We start from the raw sequence: 23,708 nt of genomic DNA, 5'->3' as shown, positions 1-23,708 counted from the left end.
TCAAGTCTTGGGCTCTTCCAATTATTATCGTTTTGATTCTGTGACAGCCAGATTTTTTGGGGAAAGCTTAACAGTTGATGGCATGATACGGGACTCCCAGGAGTTGCTGTTGTGGGCGGGGGTGTGTGTAATACAATGGATAGAAATAACTTTTCAGACCACAGGGAAAGCCCCGATAAATTGTGGGACACTGGTCACAGTCCTCTTGCTGGTCTTGGAGCTGTATTAGTTGAACTTGTTTTTACGGATGACGTATCGCGATGGGCCTTTTTGGCAACACTATGCCAAATTCTTTGTTTGCGTTTGTTTGTAGACTTGCAGATGGGAAACAAGATGTGTTCATGTTCTCGAGAAGTCCTGAGGGAATGAAGGACTGGGGTGGGAGATTTTGCCAAAATGCCATTTTGCCTTGGCAGGAATGAAGCTCAAGCAAGGCCAAAATGTCACTGTAATGCTGCTAAGGTGTTGTTACCTCGCCATGAGTTACATGAAGTGCTGAGAATGTCTCGGACAATGAACTAAGGAAACCTGAACTAGGTCTTGGAGGAATTGCCCATGTCATTTTATTAGGACCATACCGAGGAGAATAGGGAGTTCAGAGGTGCGAGTTCTATAGTATGTTTCCATTTCTACTAAAAGAAGATGGTTTTCATCGGACAGTAGAAACATATTTATTTGAATAAAAGTATAGACCAATAATTCAGACTCAAAAAGTCACTGTAGTGCACCTGTTACCAAACTACTTTTGTATTTTCTAAGTTCAACAGGAGAAAGGTCTTGAAATAGCTTTCCCATGAGTCTCTGGTCAAAAATAAAATAAAGGGGGCTGGCAGTAGCCGCCCACCCCACTGGCGCGACCCTATCATGGGAACCATGTCTGCAGATTTTCTAGCCACGGCCGGCCTGAAAATTCCCCTTATTTACATCACTAAAATACAAACGCTCGTTTATCTTCAGCGTGCTATAGAATGAAGGTTGTCTGCATGACTGCCAGGCTTATCCTCAGCTCTGACACGTGTAGCTCGAAATGACTTCTTGACTTGTCTTCAACATGGTGAGTGAGCACAACTATAAGCTCATCACATTAAAAGTGCGAGAGCCAAAAAGACTGGTAAACAAAAGAAGAGCACTTCACACACACCTGCTAACTTAGCATTCTTCAACCAAAACATTGACATTAAACACAGCGCAAAAGACCATTTATTAAAAGAAAACAATCATAGCCCGCAACTTACATGGCTGACGTATCTTTGAAAGGCCAAGAAAATAGTTTATCCAGCAGAGTTAAGATAAACGATTCAGGTTGTTGTAGAGGTAGATGAAACATTGAGTGGAACAAAAAAAGACACCAAACAACACCGCTTACCTTTCCCTTAATTCATTCTCAGACTGCACTCTATTTTAGGGACTTGACTTGGCCACATCACCCTTTTTCCACTGTGGATTTTTTTTTTTTTTATATTTGAAATAATCCTCCCGTTAACTGTGATGTTTTTCTTGTGTGATAAAGTAAAGTGAGCACATGCTATCTGAATTCTTGTGTGGTTGAACGGCTTTGTCAGGAAGAGTAATACACTTTGATTCCTTCCCTTGTCACATTGAGGTTGTTTACATCCAGGACAGCTCCGAGATCCAGGAACAAGACAATACACGTCTTACCCAAAAAGAAAGGCCTCCGTGGGTGGGCAAGAATTTTTTTCTAGCAAAATCATGACAAAAGAAATGTCTGTTAATGAGATGAATTTGATTACAAAGATCCGCTATTTCCAACCTCTGTTGTTAAAATAGCACTATGGTGAAAACAGAAGGGTCAGAGGTGAAAAGGCGTTCCTTTTTAATGGCATCCGGGACGTTTGAGGGGATTGTAGGGTGCACAGGTCTGGAGGTTAGAAGTGGTTCATTGATCTAAGGCTATGAATCTTCACTGCACTAAGCTATCCACTTATAGATCATCAAAAACACAAGACGTTAGTTGTAAATTTATCGCCATAAAGTCAAAAGTTGTTTTTACTATGAGGAAACAAAGAAGAACAAAAATTCACCCATAAGAAAAAAACTGCAAAATGACTATATTAACTGTGATTTCATTTTCAAAAATAGACTTGCTCATTGCCATTGAATAAAAGCATGAATGAAAAGCCTCTATCCCACTGACCATTCATATGTGAGCAGGTGAAGAGCTTAATCCAAAAAGCACCAAAACACAAAATAATGCCAATCACAAGGATTATAGAGCGCACGGCATGTTGAGTAACTCGAGCATCTAACCTCTGTGATCCAAAGGAAGTCAGTTGCCAGTAAAAGGTATTAACCTTTCCGAGGTCATGAAAAAATGCTGCCATGAGATCCCATCAGTGAAAAGCCTACAAATCTTTACCAGATAACATTTGGAGTGTCAGATGACATTTTAGTTTGGATGTCGTACTGCGTGTTTTTCCTCCTTTTATTTGCAACACGGGCTACGTACCAGGAGCCAACACAGAAAAGCAGAGGGATGCTTCAGTGACACGGGTTTGACTTTGCAGGCGATTTGGAAATAGGCCCACACTCCAGAAGCATGACAGTAAAAAGACACTCTATGACAGCTTTGTAATAAATGTCACAAGTACAAACTGAGTCTCATGCAGACATTAGACACAGCGTCGTCAGCAGCAAGCGCGTGCACAACCAAAGTTGCTTTGAGGACTCAAAGTAAACAAAACAGCTCTGGCAGATTGATATGTTTCATGTTGAAGGGAGATTTTATGGGGTGGAAACTATTAGGTGTACTCTTTCCAGAAGTCATGCTGTTGTTTAAAATTCGTACAAGGCTCTTTGGGGCGTATTCGTATCCAGGGTACACTGAGGAACTAATGCAGGGTTTGGGGATGCGCATCGTTGGCAAACTCGAGGCCCGGGGGCCAGAAACGGCCCGCCACATCAATTTATGTTGCCTGGAAAGACTAATTGTGAATGGCATCAACATTAAAATTGCAAAATAGTACTCACTTTTAAAAAATAAAGATATTGCTAGCAATTTTTATTCCCATTCATCTTTTTAAATTATGTTTATGTATTTATTTGTAATATTCTATCAAAAAAATTAGATTGATTTTCACCTTTTGTAAAAATAAGAATTTATTGCCTCATATTTTTTTGTCCCAAATTGCAAATGAAACCAAGGCAAGCATGTTTGCAAGACTTGATGTTTGCTGAAAACATCATTCTTTCCCACGTGATAAGAAGGCTGTAAAGACTTTCCACTCAAATTATGCTGACATGATGTCATGCGACTTCTCTCAGCTATGACTTCAACCATTTCATCCGACCAAATTGCCAAGAGCAACATCTTCCACTTTTTTGCCATCCATCTCCCCCTTAAAAGTTTTGAATATTTCAGAATGTGTCACTACTCTCAGTGAGTTCTTTTTTTTTCCCTTTTTAAAATCCACCCCATCCTTTGCTCCTTGATTGATAGACTCGCTGCAACATCTGTTTCATGAAACAAACAGCAATGTTGTAACTCAGTGAAGGAATTCACAACTGCATTTGCCCTTTCTGGACACTTCAACTATTTTGGTGAAGTCCAGGCCTCTTCTGACTGGCACATGAGGCACATATCAAAAGGTTGCTTTTCAAGAACAGGCCTTGTCTCTTTAGTTCCAGTGAAAGCAACTCTAGATTTCTTCAGTCTAGATTTTGTCTTTTGTCGTTTGATTCGTTGAAGTGGAAAGGTCAGCATACTGTACATAAGTTCCCCATCGTGGTTCGCAGCCTGCGAGACAAAAGTGCTGCTCAATTACCAGCCTTCCAAGCAGCCAACCATGAAGGTGACCACAAAAGAACTTGGTAGCATTCAGCAGGAAATATCACCACAGCCAATTACCCATGAGCTCATATGTTGCCAAAACAGAATTTTAATCCCAGAGGTCAGCTCACCGTGGGTTGGAGCAGCGTTCGGCGTCCACTAAATCGAATGAGTCAGGGTGGTTGTGTTCATTTCGGCAAACACGTAAACACATGAACATTTATTTGAAGAGTACCAAGAGCGCGTCAGTCGTTAGAGATTTGTATCGACTGAATTTTCAACCACATCACTACAAAAAAACAAATATGGAACAGGTCATTTTTAACTGATTGTCAACTTAAGTGGTCTGGGGAATATCTTAGCGACATCACACTCATCCAGAATGTAAAAGGTACACATAGGAAAGCAGAACATTCAAAACCATACCTTTCAGACATGAAATTAATAAAATTCCCATTTTCCAGACACACTTTCCAGAAGACTTTCCATGGCTTTCCAATGACACTTCAGACAAAACAGTCAAGAGGCGACAGTATGATGTTTTACATGGTTCATTCCTCGCAATCCTACGTGCACTGATAAATGATGAGGGCTTACGTGTAAAAAATGAATATACTACACAAATGTAAGCAACGAAAGTCTTTGCTGTCTGGAGGTAAAAAAACTCCAATCGTGCCGCAAATCTCCTCGCAGCCACGCGTGCCGTCATCAAGGAGGTCAACTGGCGAACTAGCAGAGGATGAATAATGTCTACGTTTGTAACAAGTTGTATTGGGCTAAGCCGCTGATCCTCATTATGAAATTGGGAGGATTCCTGGAAGCTTGACTTCACGAGCTCCTCTGATCTGCGTCGATAAATTTTCCTTATATAACAATAAGATAATTAACAGATCTGCAACAAACGCTGTGACAGATTTCTGGCTTTCCATCTTCATTGGGATGGGTGGAAACCAGGATTGGTGTAATGCACAACCTATCTGACCACCAGAGCAGTGTTAATCCAAAGCGAGTCCAAAAATCCTCTTGACATTTCGAAATCACGGCTTTCCTGACGCAAAGCCAATAGCTGTTTAAAACAGGCCACCGTGTCTACAAATGAACATTGTTGATTTGCCGGACAAGCGTATACACAATTGTTTACTCGGAGAAAGTTGTTAGAGGGGAATGCAAGCTGTTTGCTAATATTCTGTTTGTGTGTGGCCAAGAATATGTAAAGTATGCCATCGGGTGGATCTGTGCGAATATACATTGAAACACCGGCCAAGCACTTTTGTAAGCACTTCAAGATCCTTGTGTGTAAACAGGAATTTGTTGTGTCATTAGGAACATGCAATTAGTACACTAATAGGCTTTCTCATGAAAAGAAGAAAGACTGGACACATCTGCACGCTTTGTGAGATCATTCCATTCTCCAGCACAGGTTGTGTTACACCACTGAAAGTCTAATCAGGCAGAGTAAATAAAGAGTTGCCAATTTACAAAGCAAATGATGAAAGGTGATCAGCAGCCCATCTCTGCTTTAAATAAAATGGAAGAAAAAGTTCAAATAGCATTTTATCTGCTACGTCATGACAGAAATATATTTGTAACCGTTTTCAACATTTGGAACAGATCATTGTATGAATTCATTCAATGCCATTGATGGCCATAGACGACAAAGATATATTTGAACTGAGCTGGCAGTGAACGAGTTAATATTTTCACTCCAGATTTTCATGTACATCTGATCTTTTGACTAGTCACTAGCGTATATATTGCACAGGGTTGATGAAGGTTGAAAGAATAGAAAGCATCTGGACAAGGATTCCATCTCATGAACTCAATCCCTCTAAGCCTCGTCACAAACTCACAAAGCTATTTGACAGATTCTGCAATGATATCTTAAAACCAGTTAGTGCATGAATGTAGAATAAAGTCATTAGCAAAGGGATTATTTAACTTACCACATATTTGGGCCTTTTTGAAGATGTACTTGAATATATTCAAAATGAAGTCCATATAGGGAATATGCTGATAAACACTCAACAAAAACAATCATATGATTCAGTCCAACTCGGCAAGATAAATTGTGATGTGTATTGGGACGTCTTCTTCTCATATTCTGCTAAATAACGGCTAGGACGGCATACAGATAATGAAGCAAAACATCCCGTGAAAGTGACTCTTTAAGCATGTTTCTAAATGTTACAGCGTATCCTTTAGTCATCATTCACTCGCTTAATCCCCGCAAATAAACAGCAAGAAAGAATGGAAGGGAAATGTCGAAAATGTCCGAGTGTTATAAAATAAGAAACAACAGTACCGAACCAGATGTTTTACATCTGGCAGGATTTCTTCATAACAGAAACACATAAGTTATTATTACAATTACTCACGTCTTGCCATGTAATTAGACATCACAGGAAAAGCAGTCTGCTGCAATTCAGCGTCACGAATAATGTACAATTGCTGTGCCAATACAGTTAACTTGGACTCTAATTGGACACATGTGGCGGGATGTGTTCAAGTAATAATTCATCAGCTGACCATGAATGCACGTTGAATGTTAAACTGGGAACATGTGTGCTACACTATTAAGTTGCTTCAACTGTCATGTACGAAAGGAAATTTGCACCAAAATTCAGCTCAAACAAAATATAGAGATGAGAGAGAGAGACAGACAGCAGGACAGACAGATTTATTGGATTTGCAGAGTTTGTAAAAAAATATATGGCCTATTGCATATTCTCTAGGCTAAATCTGAATGATCATGGAAATCCATGAGTTATATTCCGAGCCAGAGAAGAACAAAATAACATCATCAATAATCTAGCCCACGACAGATTTTTTGTTTAAAAGCAATATCTTGGTCGCAGATGCATAATTGAGGGGTTTGCTCGTTTCTTGGCTTAAGACAAAGCAAACTGTGCGCTTCTAAGTGCACGGACTTGCCAGATATCTCCTTAGTGAACTCCATGTCTGCAAAAACACCAGAGGGTGGTTTTAATGGGACTCCTGCCAATTGTTTGTTGTGCGAGCAAAAACTACAGTGGTCACATAAGACTCACTGTCAATAAGTGCCTCACAGATCACATCATTGACTTTGATTCTGTGAAAGAATGAAACTTTTGGACCTCTTCAATAAACAAGAAGAGTCCCACAATTTTGCAGCTCAATGTTTGCATCATGGCCCAAGACTATTAATAGGATATCACACTCTCGTGTTTTATCTGTTAAGCAGCACCCATTCGCTTTCCTCAGTTTGTAGTTATCAGCTACGCCAAACCTTTGAGCAGTTTCCCCTTCCTCGTGTTGACGGCACGGTCCCGAAGCTCCGTTCGCCAGTTACCAGACTCATGTTTGTTTTTTAAGTGGAGATAGAGCCAGACACTTCCTCTGTAAGATCTCTTAAAACCCTTCAACATAAACTGTGTCATTACTTGAAATTGAGTTTTGCCTCATGCCCATAACCATTTCTAAATCTCTGAAAATATACGGCAGGTTTAGCTCATGCCGCCATGCCACAATCATGTTATTAATGGAAGAAACCAGATTGTTTGGATATCATATCCCCATGATAATTAAATCCAAATGTTTTGAAATGAAAGCTTATCCAGAACATGACTGCTGGCTGCATTACAGATGAATTGATTCAGTGCATGTAAATAAATACAGGGATAAGAGGGTTTGTACATGACTGAAAGCAAACACTAACTTTATTTTGCAGTCAACCCATAGAGGCCAGTTATCTTGTTATGAGAGCAGCTTTGCCGAGTCGACCGAGACGTGTCCAGATGGATGATGTTGCCACCAAACACAACAAATGGCATCAGATGCTTGAAAGTGTCTGGCTTTGCCAGCCAGTGTGTACAAATGAAAGACATTTTGATACACAGACAAACACAGCACTCAGCGAGCGTCTCGCATTTCCACTTACCAACATGTGCTGCTCGGCCAGCTGCTTTCCATAAACAACAATTGGATTGACTTATTTGAATTTGCCACACTACTGTTGTCATCAAAAGTCCTCCGCAGATGTTGAGACGTTTTATGTCCACTTTCCAGTGTAGTAGTTATCCAGACGAGACAAGTGAATTTTGCTGTGACCTCCCCCCGAGGTCGGAATGCTCACTTCATGCATTTGCATTATGCAGATTTGATCAGTGACTTCCTTCTTTTTCTGCCTTTGTCATTTTCCAATGCATGTGTAAAATATCCACGACCCTAATTCAACAATAAAAATAAAGCCTGCATATTTGCAGTTAGACGCCTGAAGATCCATGCATCCCTTTTCAGATTTATTTTTAATTGGGATTTTCCCCATTTTAGTTCTCCTTTAGCACTGTCTGAACAATGGAGATCATCCTTCGTCCTATTTTAATTTCTAACTTTGACTTCATAATCCAATTTCTTTCCCTCTTTCTTGTGCTTGTACAATGCATTAGGCTCAGTGCTATATAAACCAACTTTACTGTTCAGAGCGATAGTCATGTTTCTTGGATTGTTCTGTTTTTGATTTTGTGATACGTTGTAATCTCCTATAAAGGTTTTTACATTTAACCTACCTTTTGATTTACATCGCTGGCCGACGTACTTGAAATGGTAAGAAATTGGAAGCACGTGTCTTTTTGCTTGTTTCATTAAGTTTTGGGCTGGCACACCTACAAATGTAATATCCTGTTACATGTTTGCATTTTCTTTCTTTCTTTCTTTCTTTCTCATGCCACAAACGAATCTCATGACGTGCCGTCAGAGGCAGGCGGCCATGGTGGAACCGGTCCACAATGGGCAAACATGAAAGGAATCAATATGAGGTCTGATCCTGACCTGATCTAATATCCAAGCATCTGTTTAAACAAGAAGCAGACTAAGGCTAGTTATTGTAACCCCTGTTGATTGAATCGGGGTAAATGAGCCAGGTATCCAATTTTTGATCAGAACATGAAGGTGGACAGTATGGGGCTAACGTCACCGCATACTTTGTTGTGAGTCATCAGCCGTAAGGAGGAGTAAGAAGTGTACGGGGTGACCTAATGATGTAGTCATTTACCATAGAACAAGTCACTTCTAAAAATAACAGTGGGTTCAGACTGAAATAGCAGCTCTATTTCTGTTTGGTGTTTCTGTTGGACGCCACTGGTGCACTCTCTCCGGGGGACGGACGGGGTGCATGCTTGCAATGGAGAAGGGAGAGAATGCAATGTTTTGTTTTTCATCCACCCCCCCTCCTGCTTTTCAAAGAGGGGAGGGAATATCTCGCAAAGATGAAGATGACGGGAACATTTTCCATCCTTCCCTTCAAAACATGCAAAGACATGGATACGATGTAACTTGGAGTAAGAAAGGAGTTTGGGGGAAATGCCTGTCTCTTGATTTAAGACCACGGTCGGTGTATGTTTGCATCCTAACCCTTCCTCCTCGCTCACTCAACAATGGGCCGCAAAGGCAAATTGATACCATTCGTCTCGGAGCTCACGGCGAAGCCATTGATGTGTCACATGATTACAAAGAGGGTCAAGGATTACATAATTTGTCAATGTGATACTTTGAATACTGAGGCCTATGAAGGATGGTAACATGAAGATGTTACGCATGATCTTTAATGTGAATGCCATAGCCATCGTCACATTTGTTCCAAACACAAAAATCTCCTGTTTAGGTTGGCTTGCCTTTAAATGCCTTTTCCGCTACAAGAACTTCCCCTAGTCTTTTTTTCCCCCATTGTGCATACAGTGAAATGTGCGTTTTACAAAAAAAAGATTAACGAGGGTGACGTGCATGTGGGGGTGTATAACAACAGAGCTACAGTCCTTAGCTTCTTTTACGTTGACCTCTCTGTAAATTGATGCATAATAAGAGTGCCAAGATTTTATTCACCTGTCCCTTTCAGAAGAAGCGGGAGCTTGCATTTTTGTTTACACAGCTGCTGTGGCTCGATGCATTGCGTGGTGACGTCAGTGAGACGAGAACAATTACTTTAGACGTAAAGTGTCGTGTTCAACTTCACACTACGCGTTGGCTTACACAGTGGCAGTAGTCCAACTTTTGAAGAGTCATTTCAAAAAGGTAATGATTAAATGAAATTTCATTTTAGTTCTATTATTGGTGCTTTTCAATCCAATAATTCCATCATTAAAATAGCTGCAGGCACTGACTGCTCCATGTTCATAACAAGAAAAGTCGTCAAACCTTCCTCGTAGTCCGTAGAATTAGTTTATTTTAATGGGAGTCTTGATTTATTTTTTTTGTCTTGTCTCAAATAACCCTGAAATGTCTGGCTTGACGATGAACGCAGATGTGCACTGCTCTATGCTGCCTGTAAATACAATTTTATCTTTTCATGCACAAATCACAACTTTCCATAAATTTCACCGCATCTCAATTTCGGTCAATCTCGCACTCAATTTATTTCTACAGACTCCATGAATAAAAGTGTCAGGTGAGAATCTGAAGCTAAGTAACATCATCTGTTCAGCTCTAAAGGAGCTATATATCTGCTTGAGATTATTTAGTCTCTCCTCTGAGAAATATTGACATGAAACCCCATCACCTGGTTCACCTAAACAGCGCCCGTCTGGAGGTGAGGTGAATGATCCGATTCCAACCGAATGAGGAATGACATCACCGCATCATAAGATGTCAGGCATAGATTGACTTGAAAGTTTGGAATAGCGCTGAGGTGTGCCAAACGCTGATATTGCCAGACGTGTAATCACCTTGCATCGTGGTAAAGTTCATACATTGGAAACAGTGCACTTGTTGATCTCCAGCGCGATCCATTGGTGATGTCACCACTAATGATAAGTGACTCAACTCCAAACAGCGGGGTGAGGGATTAAAGCACCATGAGGCACCTACAGTTAACCAGGTACATGATGTAATCGCTCTTAGAAGACTCGGTCGGTCGGGCCTGGGTTTAAACACATGAAATTCCAGAGCCGATTGGAAACAGATTTGACCTGACAAGTGTGATTTTAGCATGTTGTTTGAAGCCCACAACTTGGGAACTTGGGAATTAACTGCTAGGGCTTGGCATTATTATCATTTTAGTCATGCATAAAATCCTTGGGTACTGTATGGAGAGGTGACTTGGAGAGATGGAGACGTGCCTCAAGCTGCAGTAGGCTAGTAACAAAAAAAAAAAAAAAGAAGCAACTGAAGTGAACTTCCAGCCAGTTGTTTCTAATTAGGTGCAGCTCCCGGCCGGCCGGGATCAGCTCAGATGATACGTTCCTCCCAAACGTTGTCGGTAAACAAGCCGCCTTCTCCAGTTGATCTCAATGGGGCCTTAATCCTTTGGCTCCTGACAATCACAGACAGTAAAACATCTTCTAACATCTGCAACACTGATTGCTACTGCACTGTGTGCTAATAGTTTTTTTACGTGAGGTGAAGGCTGACACAAGCACTATGAGGAAAAATGCTGTGATAGGATGATTTAAAAGCATTGAAACATGTCAGGTGAGGCAATGAATAGACCTAAGATCATATTAAATAATGTACACTGAATAGTTTAATCACGGATTTTTCAAATGAATAAATATGAAATATTAAAAATATATATACACACCATCCCTTTAAAATATCAGCGCTACTTGGCTACTCCAAAATATTGCCATTCTAACTTCTCTTTCCCTAAATGTGCAAAAAAATTCAACACCTTTCCCCTTAAATTAGAAAAACAATTCAACCTTTGCATTATCATCCCAAATTTCTCCTCAGTCTGTCATCATTTTGTTCAGTTCCCTTCCAAAGCCCACAGTTATGAATCTTAAATTCACTGCCTTTGAAGTCTCTATGGCAATGCATAGTTGAGTGAAATATCTTCATCCTTTTCAAAAATACTTTGATCAGCTCGAAGGAGTGAAGTAGAAAACTACATGAACTGAAAATGGAGCAGTCAAGCAGAGGACATGCCATTTTTGCAATCTTTTATGAATGACAGAACAATATTATTTCACTGTTATTTATGTTTTTCCTGTGTTATTCCAGATTGCTTTGCTTTGCGAAACTCAAGTTCTGGATAAAAATTAGACGGGATTGTCAGTTGGCTGTTCTCGGGACACCACAAACCACGCTGGTTGCTTTCAGATGACTCTCGATACACCAACGAGGTAATCCTGAATTTTTGAGAAGGTGCTATTCATCCAAATTATTTCCCAGGCTTAATTTCAACTTTATTTATCTATCTGAGTGATAGTAGTTTGATAGACAGATCAGCTCCTGGGAAAAATGGCATTGAGGTAGGTTGGTGGGCATTAAGAGCTTTCAGGGACGCCCCAAGGCAGGCTCATGTAAATATTTGACAGCGGGCTTGGTATTTACCAGAAGCTCGTATCTTTCACTTCAGATCAAGACGCAAAGTATCATAACATTCTGAGGATGAGCAACGAGGCGAGGCGGCTTTGCATCTCTCTTCCGAGGTCATAAGGACTACAAAGAGGCCCCCCCAAAACAGCGTTTAAGGACTGACGAATACATGCGGACGGACGCCTACCATGACGCTCGTGTACGGCATGTGAAAAGTGACACCGTAGAACTCCTCGCGTATGAACCGCAATGTGATGTCATCCATTAGAAATGGCCATAAAATACAGAAAATCTTTATTTATAAAACTTGAGAAGGAGAAAGCGGACAAGTTGATTGATGGAATTGTTACTGAGTGCACTTAATAATGCTCTCAATTTGCATGTGATCTGTTGTGAGGAGGGAGTTCTGGCCTGCGCTTCAAGCATGACCTCAGCTGCTTTGAGCAAGTGTTGTGTGCTTGAAGGCCGGGCCGGGACGGGCCGAGCAGGAAGGCCAATGTCATCTAATCGTAATAGTAACTCTCAGCATGTTGAATTCGGCACAGCTGTTCTTCGCCTAATGGCTAAACAACCTCGCTTGTACACATTCGCGTTTATTCTTCCTTTTGCTGCAAACTGAAAACATACAAAATGCACATGTTGGTTTGGTTGATTTTTGTCCCACAAAATCAACCAAACAAACCCCAAAGTAATTCAAAGCAGATGTCAGAAATGCTCACAATTTGAATACCTTTAACAGGCAGGCACTGCTTGCATCATCTTATGATCTCACTTAGAACAGAAGCACGGACATTTTATGAATTCTCACAATATATATATCTCTATTCAGAATTCTGAATTGATGTTCTTGTCTGGAAATGTTCAGAATCCACCTGACCTCACTAATGTAATTGGATTAGCACGTTAAAGAAAAACATCTTTGAACAATGCATAATATAGTCATTTATTGAAGAAAGACTTCAATTCCCATATGCATAACAAAAGCATATTTCCATTCATGAAATCAGATTTATGAATGTGGTAATCAGTGTTTTTTCACATCAATCAGGTTCAACTGTTCAAATTTGACAACGATACATGTATGCAAAAAAAAATTCCGTCTAAATGTAGCGATGTGAACAGGGCGAGCTTTTACCCGTGGGAGGAATTTGAGACACACAAATTAAATGGTTTACTTTTTTGAACAAGAGTAAGATTGGTGCTCATGCATTCCACACGTTACATGAATATTTCATTTGTACAAGCAGCGGTCAAAGCAGATTTTGATACATGTGATGTGAGACATAAATGGAAAAGAGAAGCACGCTAGTCGTATAAAATTATTGAAGTGTGCTTCATGTTTTCGATAAAAAACTTTTGACAACTGGTATCCTAAAACACAAAATGAATTTCATTTTGGATCATATTGTGGAGCCTGTTGCGGTCTCTGACTTGCATTCGACCGCTATCTTAAAGTTCACCAAAATATTTATATAAATTTAAATATTTAAAATGTATCTCCTCCCTCTCACAAATGAAATGTAGCAAGTCCAAAAGCCTTGCAACTCAAAAAAAAAAACCTTCAAACAAGTTTGCCTTCAAAGTGCCTCAATCCAACAAAGGAAAATCCCAAAACAAAACAAAATCCAAACAGTGTCTTTAATACATCAATTCAGTTTTGGTGCATAAATTGTTTCTCAGCCAAGCCAAATAATACACGCTTTCTTTTAAATCAAGAAGGACGTGTTGCGACAGCCAGCCAGGGTGCAGAGACTACAGAAGGGAAAACTAAATTACGATGCCTTTCCCGACTGACTGAAGAGAAACATTGCAAATCCCCAGATGTTTCAGCCTGCAGCTGAACTTATTGCTATTTTGCTACTTTCCAAACCTTTGAACATAATCTATTAATGAAATGTTATGGTGACTCAGTGAAAGAGTCAGACAGATAACAGAAAGAGGAGTAAGCTTGGATCTATAAAAATGTTAAACGGATCTAATACAACTTGGACAGGTTACAATTTAACCTTCTGGATAGCTATCAATAATTCTTCAAGTGTCCACGCATTCAAAATGAACTTTTACTTTTGGTAAGTGCATCGTTGTGAGAATACACCAAACTAGGAATGAGGCCTTTTAAAGTTCAATCAAATTAGCTGTTGTCTATGTTTTAAAAAAATAAATGTCAAGCTCTCCAATTGCCATTAAGTTGCGCCACCTTAGGGACAAGAGGGCGCCATCCTGCTGATTTTTTTTTGTGAGAGCATAGCATTGAAGGAAATGATCTATCACTCGGAGTAAACTGTAAACAGCCTAATGACATGTGGCAATATAAAATGGAAAATTCAAATAAACATCAGTGTGTCTGTTTGGAGGCACTGCTGGTACAATTGGCCAAACACTGGGCATTTGAGTAATCATTACTAGACATAACTCAGCACCGCTGGAGATGTTAAATAAACAGTATACTTCGGTAAGGCATATACAACAAGACCCAAATTTACTTTAGTCGTATCACAGGAATCTGTGAGGTAAAGGACACTCGCCAGCCGTGCCAGAAACGCCATCTTATAATGTCACGCCGTGTCTTCTCATGAACACCAGGCGCTTTCCATGAAAAGTCTTGGTGGCCTTGATGAAGATTTGTAACAAGGCACCCAAATTGTTTTGAAACTTTCAAAACCTATTAGTCTGATTTACATCTGTACCTCAGAAAATATAACATCATATAAATGAGCATTTGGTTCCAGGGATGCTTTAGAAGCATATTTCCGTGTAGAGCCAGAGCTTCTCGTTTTCACTCTATATTTCTACTTTGAAAAATAGGATTGCTGTCCGCTTACTTCTACTCAGCTCCAAAAAAACTGCTGAGCTGTGTGATGTCATTTTTAGTCGACAGCAAGTGGCAAAATGGCTGCCCGGGCCGATTTGACCTTTTTAATCCACATTCCACACATGTTAAATCAAAACACTCAAATCACACACATCAGAAGTCATTAGAGAAACCGTTTTGGGATGACATCCACAAGACATGTAAGCATCACATACGTGTTTGTCAGTCAGCCAGCCAGTCAATCCCATGCTCGCTATTTCTACCCCAATATCCTGTTTCAGAGAGCACGAGTCTGCACTATGTTGCTTTTGGCCTCTTCCCAACTTGCTGAAGTATGAAAATGACCCATCAAGTAATAACATCCAGTTCTTTAAAAGCCATCAGTGTTCTTGAACAGAACTCTGCATGGCTGCAAGGCCAGACCAGACTGGCAGAACATGACTCCCACATCCACCGCCGCCGCAAACCACAAGCCCCCCGAAATCAAAAACCCCCTTTACACCCTTCACCCCGATGATCAACTAAGCGGGGTTCATTCCCAACCCTTTGTAAGGCCGTGCGAGTCACCGACCGCAAGACTTGGCGATTATAGCTGCTCATAAAGCCTTGATAATACACAATTGGCTTCCCCTGGCCAGTATCAGCTTTCTCACATTCTCATTGGCTTGCTGGACAAAGACATCATGAGATATGCTGTATCTATTTTTGTTGAGGCTGATGTTATTCAAGTTTAGGTTTGGGTTATGTCAGCATTGATGTCATGCGTTTGATGAAGAACTCATCACGATTGGTCTTTTCATTTTAAATGACGTACGCGAGCCAAATATGTTTACTATGACTCCTGGCAGTAGTAAGAGCTATGCAGGTGTCAAGTGGAGATGCTTTCAGCCCTTGCAATGTCAGGTAAGTATCTGTGACAACACTCGCTTTGCTCCCCACTAACCAAGAAGTGACTTTTAATAAGCAGTTGCCAACAACCCAGGAACCAAATTTCTCTCGCATTGATGACTTGTGGGCACATCGTCAGTTCCAGACTTTGCAGGACATTTGTTGGTTAGCCAGCTCTGCCAGGAATGACTTGGCACGTGTTGCATCATACTTTTCAACTCAAAGACAACTTGTGACAGAGGGGAAGGAAATGTGGATGTGAGATGAAACCGGATGCAAAATGAATCACATTTTCTCTGTCCGTTTGTGGTTTCCCTGTGGCTCTAGTGCTTTCCAGCAATTGATGGCTGGTCACTGAAGTCACTTATTTTTTCCTAAATCAAATAGTTGGCTGCGTGTCCTTTAATAAGCATTAGTGAAAGGCTCTGGTTTGCCTTGGCATTGCCTTGACCAAGCAAAAGAGTAACTGGAGGTGGTCCATTTGCAATCCTGGAGCGTCCTCCTGTGGTGACTGAGTGCGCCTCTGCTGTGCTATTTTGGCCCACTCTTCTGGCAGAATTGCTTTAATTCAGCAACACTGGAGTGTTTTCAAGCATGAATGGCCTTTTAAAGGTTACGCCACAGATTTTCAATCAGATTCAAGTGTGGACTTCAATAAGGCCACTCCTTCATTTTGTTGTTCTTTTTCTTAAAGCCATTCAGAAGTTGACTTGCTAATGTTTATTTTATTGTTGTTGTGATCCACAACCCAAAATGTGTTTCATCTTAAGGTCACACAGTCTGATGGCCAAACATTTCCCTCAGGATTTTCTAGTAAAAACCAGAATTCATGATTTCATCAATCACAGCAAGTCATCCAGGTTGTGAATTATCAAAGCAACCCCAAACCAACACGTGTGACGATGTCCGTTTCTGAAAACCATCAAACAAGCGTCAACAGTACACAAAATGCAGTTTTTGAATGATGGTTTAACATTTTAAAGCAGAAAAAAAAAAAAACTTTCTGGCCCAAAATGTAATCACCTGCCTTGTTACATAATGAATTAACTCTCACTAATCTCATTTTCTGGAAAGCCCAGTTCAATTTCACTGATCACAGCCAAGCCTGATTACCTCCAAACTGGTTCAATCAAGAAAGTACTTAAATTGAAACTGCTTGACAAAATGAAGCTTGTGAAAACCTTGAACAAAATGTTGAGATCCAATGAAATGAAAGAACAAATTAGAAATAAATAACGGAAATTGTTACAAAGGGTTTCCAAATCATAAGGAACTCAGTTGCCTCAGTTAAATTTGTAGCTTCAATTCATCAATGTGCGATTTAGAAGATGAGAGCTGCTCCATTGACTTTTTCCGTGTTTTAATGGCTTTTTGTGCTACACCGTGCATGTCTCCTCTGTTGGACAAATAGTCTCATTTTAGAATTAATAGATGAACCAACCGCCCTCAAAAACCAAATCTTCCTATCACTTTCTTCACATCCATCCATCCATCCATCTTCTTCCGCTTATCCGGGGTCGGGTCGCGGGGGCAGCAGCTTTAGGAGGGACTCCCAGACTTCCCTCTCCCCAGCCACTTCATCCAGCTCATCCCGGGGGATCCCAAGGCGTTCCCAGGCCAGCTGAGAGACATAGTCTCTCCAGCGCGTCCTGGGTCGTCCCCGGGGTCTCCTACCGGTGGGACATGCCCGGAACACCTCCCCAGGGAGGCGTCCAGGAGGCATCCTGATAAGATGCCCGAGCCACCTCATCTGGCTCCTCTCAACGTGGAGGAGTAGCGACTCTACTCCGAGTCTCTCCCGGATGACCGAGCTTCTCACCCCATCTCTAAGGGAGAGCCCGGACATCCTGCGGAGAAAACTCATTTCGGCCGCTTGTATCCGAGATCTCGTTCTTTCGGTCACGACCCATAGCTCGTGACCATAGGTGAGGGTAGGAGCGTAAATCGACCGGTAAATTGAGAGCTTTGCCTTTTGGCTCAGCTCTCTCTTCACCACAACGGACCGGTACAGGGTCCGCATTACTGCCGACGCTGCACCGATCCGCCTGTCGATCTCACGCTCCATCCTCCCCTCACTCGTGAACAAGACTCCAAGATACTTGAACTCCTCCACTTGGTGCAGGATCTCATCCCCGATCCGGAGAGGGCATTCCACCCTTTTCCGATCGAGGACCATGGACTCGGATTTGGAGGTGCTGACCCTCATCCCGACCGCTTCACACTCGGCTGCGAATCGTTCCAGCGAGAGCTGGAGATCACGGCCTGAAGAAGCCAACAGCACCACGTCATCTGCAAAAAGCAGAGACGCGATGCTGAGGTCCCCAAACCGGACTCCCTCAACGCCTCGGCTGCGCCTAGCCGAGGCTGAGCCTGGCTTTAAAGCCTACTTTGAAAGCCGAGCTCCAGTATGAAGCCCCTGAGCCTGGCTTTAAAGCCTACTTTGAAAGCCTAGCTCCAGTATGAAGCCCCTGAGCCTGGCTTTAAAGCCTACTTTGAAAGCCTAGCTCCAGTATGAAGCCCCTGAGCCTGGCTTTAAAACCTACTTTGAAAGCCTAGCTCTACTCCGAAGCCCCTGAGCCTGGCTTTAAAGCCTACTTTGAAAGCCTAGCTCTACCCCGAAGCCCCTGAGCCTGGCTTTAAAGCCTACTTTGAAAGCCTAGCTCCAGTATGAAGCCCCTGAGCCTGGCTTTAAAGCCTACTTTGAAAGCCTAGCTCCAGTATGAAGCCCCTGAGCCTGGCTTTAAAACCTACTTTGAAAGCCTAGCTCCAGTATGAAGCCCCTGAGCCTGGCTTTAAAGCCTACTTTGAAAGCCTAGCTCCAGTATGAAACCCTACTCTGAAGCCCCTGAGCCTGGCTTTAAAGCCTACTTTGGAAGCCTAACTCCAGTATGAAGCCCCTGAGCCTGGCTTTAAAGCCTACTTTGAAAGCCTAGCTCTACCCCGAAACCCCTGAGCCTGGCTTTAAAGCCTACTTTGAAAGCCTAGCTCTACCCCGAAGCCCCTGAGCCTGGCTTTAAAGCCTACTTTGAAAGCCTAGCTCCAGTATGAAGCCCCTGAGCCTGGCTTTAAAGCCTACTTTGAAAGCCTAGCTCAAGTATGAAGCCCCTGAGCCTGGCTTTAAAGCCTACTTTAAAAGCCTAGCTCCAGTATGAAGCCCCTGAGCCTGGCTTTAAAGCCTACTTTGAAAGCCTAGCTCCAGTATGAAGCCCCTAAGCCTGGCTTTAAAGCCTACTTTGAAAGCCTAGCTCTACTCCGAAGCCCCTGAGCCTGGCTTTAAAGCCTACTTTGAAAGCCTAGCTCCAGTATGAAGCCCCTGAGCCTGACTTTAAAGCCTACTTTGAAAGCCTAGTTTCAGTATGAAACCCCTGAGCCTGGCTTAAAGCCTACTTTGAAAGCCTAGCTCCAGTATGAAGCCCATGAGCCTGGCTTTAAAGCCTACTTTGAAAGCCTAGCTCTACCCCGAAGCCCCTGAGCCTGGCTTTAAAGCCTACTTTGAAAGCCTAGCTCCAGTATGAAGCCCCTGAGCCTGGCTTTAAAGCCTACTTTGAAAGCCTAGCTCTACTCCGAAGCCCCTGAGCCTGGCTTTAAAGCCTACTTTGAAAGCCTAGCTCCAGTATGAAGCCCCTGAGCCTGGCTTTAAAGCCTACTTTGAAAGCCTAGCTCAAGTATGAAGCCCCTGAGCCTGGCTTTAAAGCCTACTTTGAAAGCCTAGCTCTACTCCGAAGCCCCTGAGCCTGGCTTTAAAGCCTACTTTAAAAGCCTAGCTCCAGTATGAAGCCCCTGAGCCTGGCTTTAAAGCCTACTTTGAAAGCCTAGCTCCAGTATGAAGCCCCTGAGCCTGGCTTTAAAGCCTACTTTGAAAGCCTAGCTCCGGTATGAAGCCCCTGAGCCTGGCTTTAAAGCCTACTTTGATAGCCTAGCTCCAGTATGAATCCCCTGAGCCTGGCTTTAAAGCCTACTTTGAAAGCCTAGCTCCAGTATGAAGCCCCTGAGCCTGGCTTTAAAGCCTACTTTGAAAGCCTAGCTCTACTCTGAAGCCCCTGAGCCTGGCTTTAAAGCCTACTTTGAAAGCCTAGCTCCAGTATGAAGCCCCTGAGCCTGGCTTTAAAGCCTACTTTGTAAGCCTAGCTCTACTCCGAAGCCCCTGAGCCTGGCTTTAAAGCCTACTTTGAAAGCCTAGCTCCAGTATAAAGCCCCTGAGCCTGGCTTTAAAACCTACTTTGAAAGCCTAGCTCCAGTATGAAGCCCCTGAGCCTGGCTTTAAAGCCTACTTTGAAAGCCTAGCTCTACTCCGAAGCCCCTGAGCCTGGCTTTAAAGCCTACTTTGAAAGCCTAGCTCTACCCCGAAGCCCCTGAGCCTGGCTTTAAAGCCGACTTTGAAAGCCTAGCTCCAGTATGAAGCCCCTGAGCCTGGCTTTAAAGCGTACTTTGAAAGCCTAGCTCCAGTATGAAACCCTACTCTGAAGCCCCTGAGCCTGGCTTTAAAGCCTACTTTGGAAGCCTAGCTCCAGTATGAAGCCCCTGAGCCTGGCTTTAAAGCCCACTTTGAAAGCCTAGCTCCAGTATGAAGCCCCTGAGCCTGGCTTTAAAGCCTACTTTGAAAGCCTAGCTCTACTCCGAAGCCCCTGAGCCTGGCTTTAAAGCCTACTTTGAAAGCCTAGCTCCAGTATGAAGCCCCTGAGCCTGGCTTTAAAGCCTACTTTGAAAGCCTAGCTCTACTCTGAAGCCCCTGAGCCTGGCTTTAAAGCCTACTTTGAAAGCCTAGCTCCAGTATGAAGCCCCTGAGCCTGGCTTTAAAGCCTACTTTGTAAGCCTAGCTCTACTCCGAAGCCCCTGAGCCTGGCTTTAAAGCCTACTTTGAAAGCCTAGCTCCAGTATAAAGCCCCTGAGCCTGGCTTTAAAACCTACTTTGAAAGCCTAGCTCCAGTATGAAGCCCCTGAGCCTGGCTTTAAAGCCTACTTTGAAAGCCTAGCTCTACTCCGAAGCCCCTGAGCCTGGCTTTAAAGCCTACTTTGAAAGCCTAGCTCTACCCCGAAGCCCCTGAGCCTGGCTTTAAAGCCGACTTTGAAAGCCTAGCTCCAGTATGAAGCCCCTGAGCCTGGCTTTAAAGCGTACTTTGAAAGCCTAGCTCCAGTATGAAACCCTACTCTGAAGCCCCTGAGCCTGGCTTTAAAGCCTACTTTGGAAGCCTAGCTCCAGTATGAAGCCCCTGAGCCTGGCTTTAAAGCCCACTTTGAAAGCCTAGCTCCAGTATGAAGCCCCTGAGCCTGGCTTTAAAGCCTACTTTGAAAGCCTAGCTCTACTCCGAAGCCCCTGAGCCTGGCTTTAAAGCCTACTTTGAAAGCCTAGCTCCAGTATGAAGCCCCTGAGCCTGGCTTTAAAGCCTACTTTGAAAGCCTAGCTCAAGTATGAAGCCCCTGAGCCTGGCTTTAAAGCCTAAATTGAAAGCCTAGCTCTACTCCGAAGCCCCTGAGCCTGGCTTTAAAGCCTACTTTGAAAGCCTAGCTCCAGTATGAAGCCCCTGAGCCTGACTTTAAAGCCTACTTTGAAAGCCTAGCTTCAGTATGAAACCCCTGAGCTTGGCTTAAAGCCTACTTTGAAAGCCTAGCTCCAGTATGAAGCCCCTGAGCCTGACTTTAAAGCCTACTTTGAAAGCCTAGCTCCAGTATGAAGCCCCTGAGCCTGGTTTTAAAGCCTACTTTGAAAGCCTAGCTCTACTCCGAAGCCCCTGAGCCTGGCTTTAAAGCCTACTTTGAAAGCCTAGCTCCAGTATGAAGCCCCTGAGCCTGACTTTAAAGCCTACTTTGAAAGCCTAGCTCCAGTATGAAGCCCCTGAGCCTGGCTTTAAAGCCTACTTTGAAAGCCTAGCTCTACTCCGAAGCCCCTGAGCCTGGCTTTAAAGCCTACTTTGAAAGCCTAGCTCCAGTATGAAGCCCCTGAGCCTGACTTTAAAGCCTACTTTGAAAGCCTAGCTTCAGTATGAAACCCCTGAGCCTGGCTTAAAGCCTACTTTGAAAGCCTAGCTCCAGTATGAAGCCCCTGAGCCTGACTTTAAAGCCTACTTTAAAAGCCTAGCTCCAGTATGAAGCCCCTGAGCCTGGCTTTAAAGCCTACTTTGAAAGCCTAGGTCCAGTATGAAGCCCCTGAGCCTGGCTTTAAAGCCTACTTTGAAAGCCTAGCTCCAGTATGAAGCCCCTGAGCCTGGCTTTAAAGCCTTCTTTGGAAGCCTAGCTCTACCCCGAAGCCCCTGAGCCTGGCTTTAAAGCCTACTTTGAAAGCCTCGCTTCAGTATGAAGCCCCTGAGCCTGGCTTTAAAGCCTACTTTGAAAGCCTAGCTCCAGTATGAAGCCCCTGAGCCTGGCTTTAAAGCCTACTTTGAAAGCCTAGCTCTACCCCGAAGCCCCTGAGCCTGGCTTTAAAGCCTACTTTGAAAGCCCAGCTCCAGTATGAAGCCCCTGAGCCTGGCTTTAAAGCCTACTTTGAAAGCCTAGCTCCAGTATGAAGCCCCTGAACCTGGCTTTAAAGCCTACTTTGAAAGCCTAGCTCTACTCCGAAGCCCCTGAGCCTGGCTTTAAAGCCTACTTTGAAAGCCTAGCTCCAGTATGAAGCCCCTGAGCCTGGCTTTAAATCCTACTTTAAAGCCTAGCTCCAGTATGAAGCCCCTGAGCCTGGCTTTAAAGCCTACTTTGAAAGCCTAGCTCTACTCCGAAGCCCCTGAGCCTGGCTTTAAAGCCTACTTTGAAAGCCTAGCTCCAGTATGAAGCCCCTGAGCCTGGCTTTAAAGCCTACTTTGAAAGCCGAGCTCCAGTATGAAGCCCCTGAGCCTGGCTTTAAAGCCTACTTTGAAAGCCTAGCTCTACTCCGAAGCCCCTGAGCCTGGCTTTAAAGCCTACTTTGAAAGCTTAGCTCCAGTATGAAGCCCCTGAGCCTGGCTTTAAAGCCTACTTTGAAAGCCTAGCTCCAGTATGAAGCCCCTGAGCCTGGCTTTAAAGCCTACTTTGAAAGCCTAGCTCTACTCCGAAGCCCCTGAGCCTGGCTTTAAAGCCTACTTTGAAAGCCTAGCTCCAGTATGAAACCCTACTCTGAAGCCCCTGAGCCTGGCTTTAAAGCCTACTTTGAAAGCCTAGCTCCAGTATGAAGCCCCTGAGCCTGGCTTTAAAGCCTACTTTGAAAGCCTAGCTCTACTCCGAAGCCCCTGAGCCTGGCTTTAAAGCCTAATTTGAAAGCCTAGCTCCAGTATGAAGCCCCTGAGCCTGGCTTTAAAGCCTACTTTGAAAGCCTAGCTCTACTCCGAAGCCCCTGAGCCTGGCTTTAAAGCCTACTTTGAAAGCCTAGCTACAGTATGAAGCCCCTGAGCCTGGCTTCAAAGCCTACTTTGAAAGCCTATCTCTACTCCGAAGCCCCTGAGCCTGGCTTTAAAGCCTACTTCTAAAGCCTCGCTCCAGTATGAAGCCCCTGAGCCTGGCTTTAAAGCCTACTTTGAAAGCCTAGCTCTACTCCGAAACCCCTGAGCCTGGCTTTAAAGCCTACTTTGAAAGCCTAGCTCCAGTATGAAGCCCCTGAGCCTGGCTTTAAAGCCTACTTTGAAAGCCTAGCTCTACCCCGAAGCCCCTGAGCCTGGCTTTAAAGCCTACTTTGAAAGACTAGCTCCAGTATGAAACCCTACTCTGAAGCCCCTGAGCCTGGCTTTAAAGCCTACTTTGGAAGCCTAGCTCCAGTATGAAGCCCCTGAGCCTGGCTTTAAAGCCTACTTTGAAAGCCTAGCTCTACCCCGAAGCCCCTGAGCCTGACTTTAAAGCCTACTTTGAAAGCCTACCTCCAGTATGAAGCCCCTGAGCCTGGTTTTAAAGCCTACTTTGAAAGCCTAGCTCCAGTATGAAACCCTACTCTGAAGCCCCTGAGCCTGGCTTCAAAGCCTACTTTGGAAGCCT

General features: G+C 43.4%; 1 long non-coding RNA gene across 1 annotated transcript in view; it reads left to right on the top strand.

Moving 5' to 3' along the window:
* LOC148382971 (uncharacterized) overlaps nt 1-13,679 on the top strand; it is a 35,282-nt gene extending 21,603 nt beyond the window's left edge. The window contains exons 3-4 of the long non-coding RNA XR_015854219.1: nt 11,759-11,880; nt 12,117-13,679. This is a non-coding gene — a long non-coding RNA (uncharacterized LOC148382971). The remainder of the gene's footprint in view (nt 1-11,758; nt 11,881-12,116) is intronic.
* The last annotated feature ends 10,029 nt before the right edge of the window (nt 13,680-23,708 follow it).

The sequence above is a fragment of the Syngnathus floridae genome, chromosome 18 (genome assembly GCF_059516105.1).
Source record: "Syngnathus floridae isolate MCC-2025c chromosome 18, RoL_Sflo_1.0, whole genome shotgun sequence".
NCBI classification, from domain to species: Eukaryota; Metazoa; Chordata; class Actinopteri; order Syngnathiformes; family Syngnathidae; genus Syngnathus; species Syngnathus floridae.
Note: the sequence above shows the minus strand (reverse complement) of the source record. Positions and strands in the feature narration are given on the sequence as shown.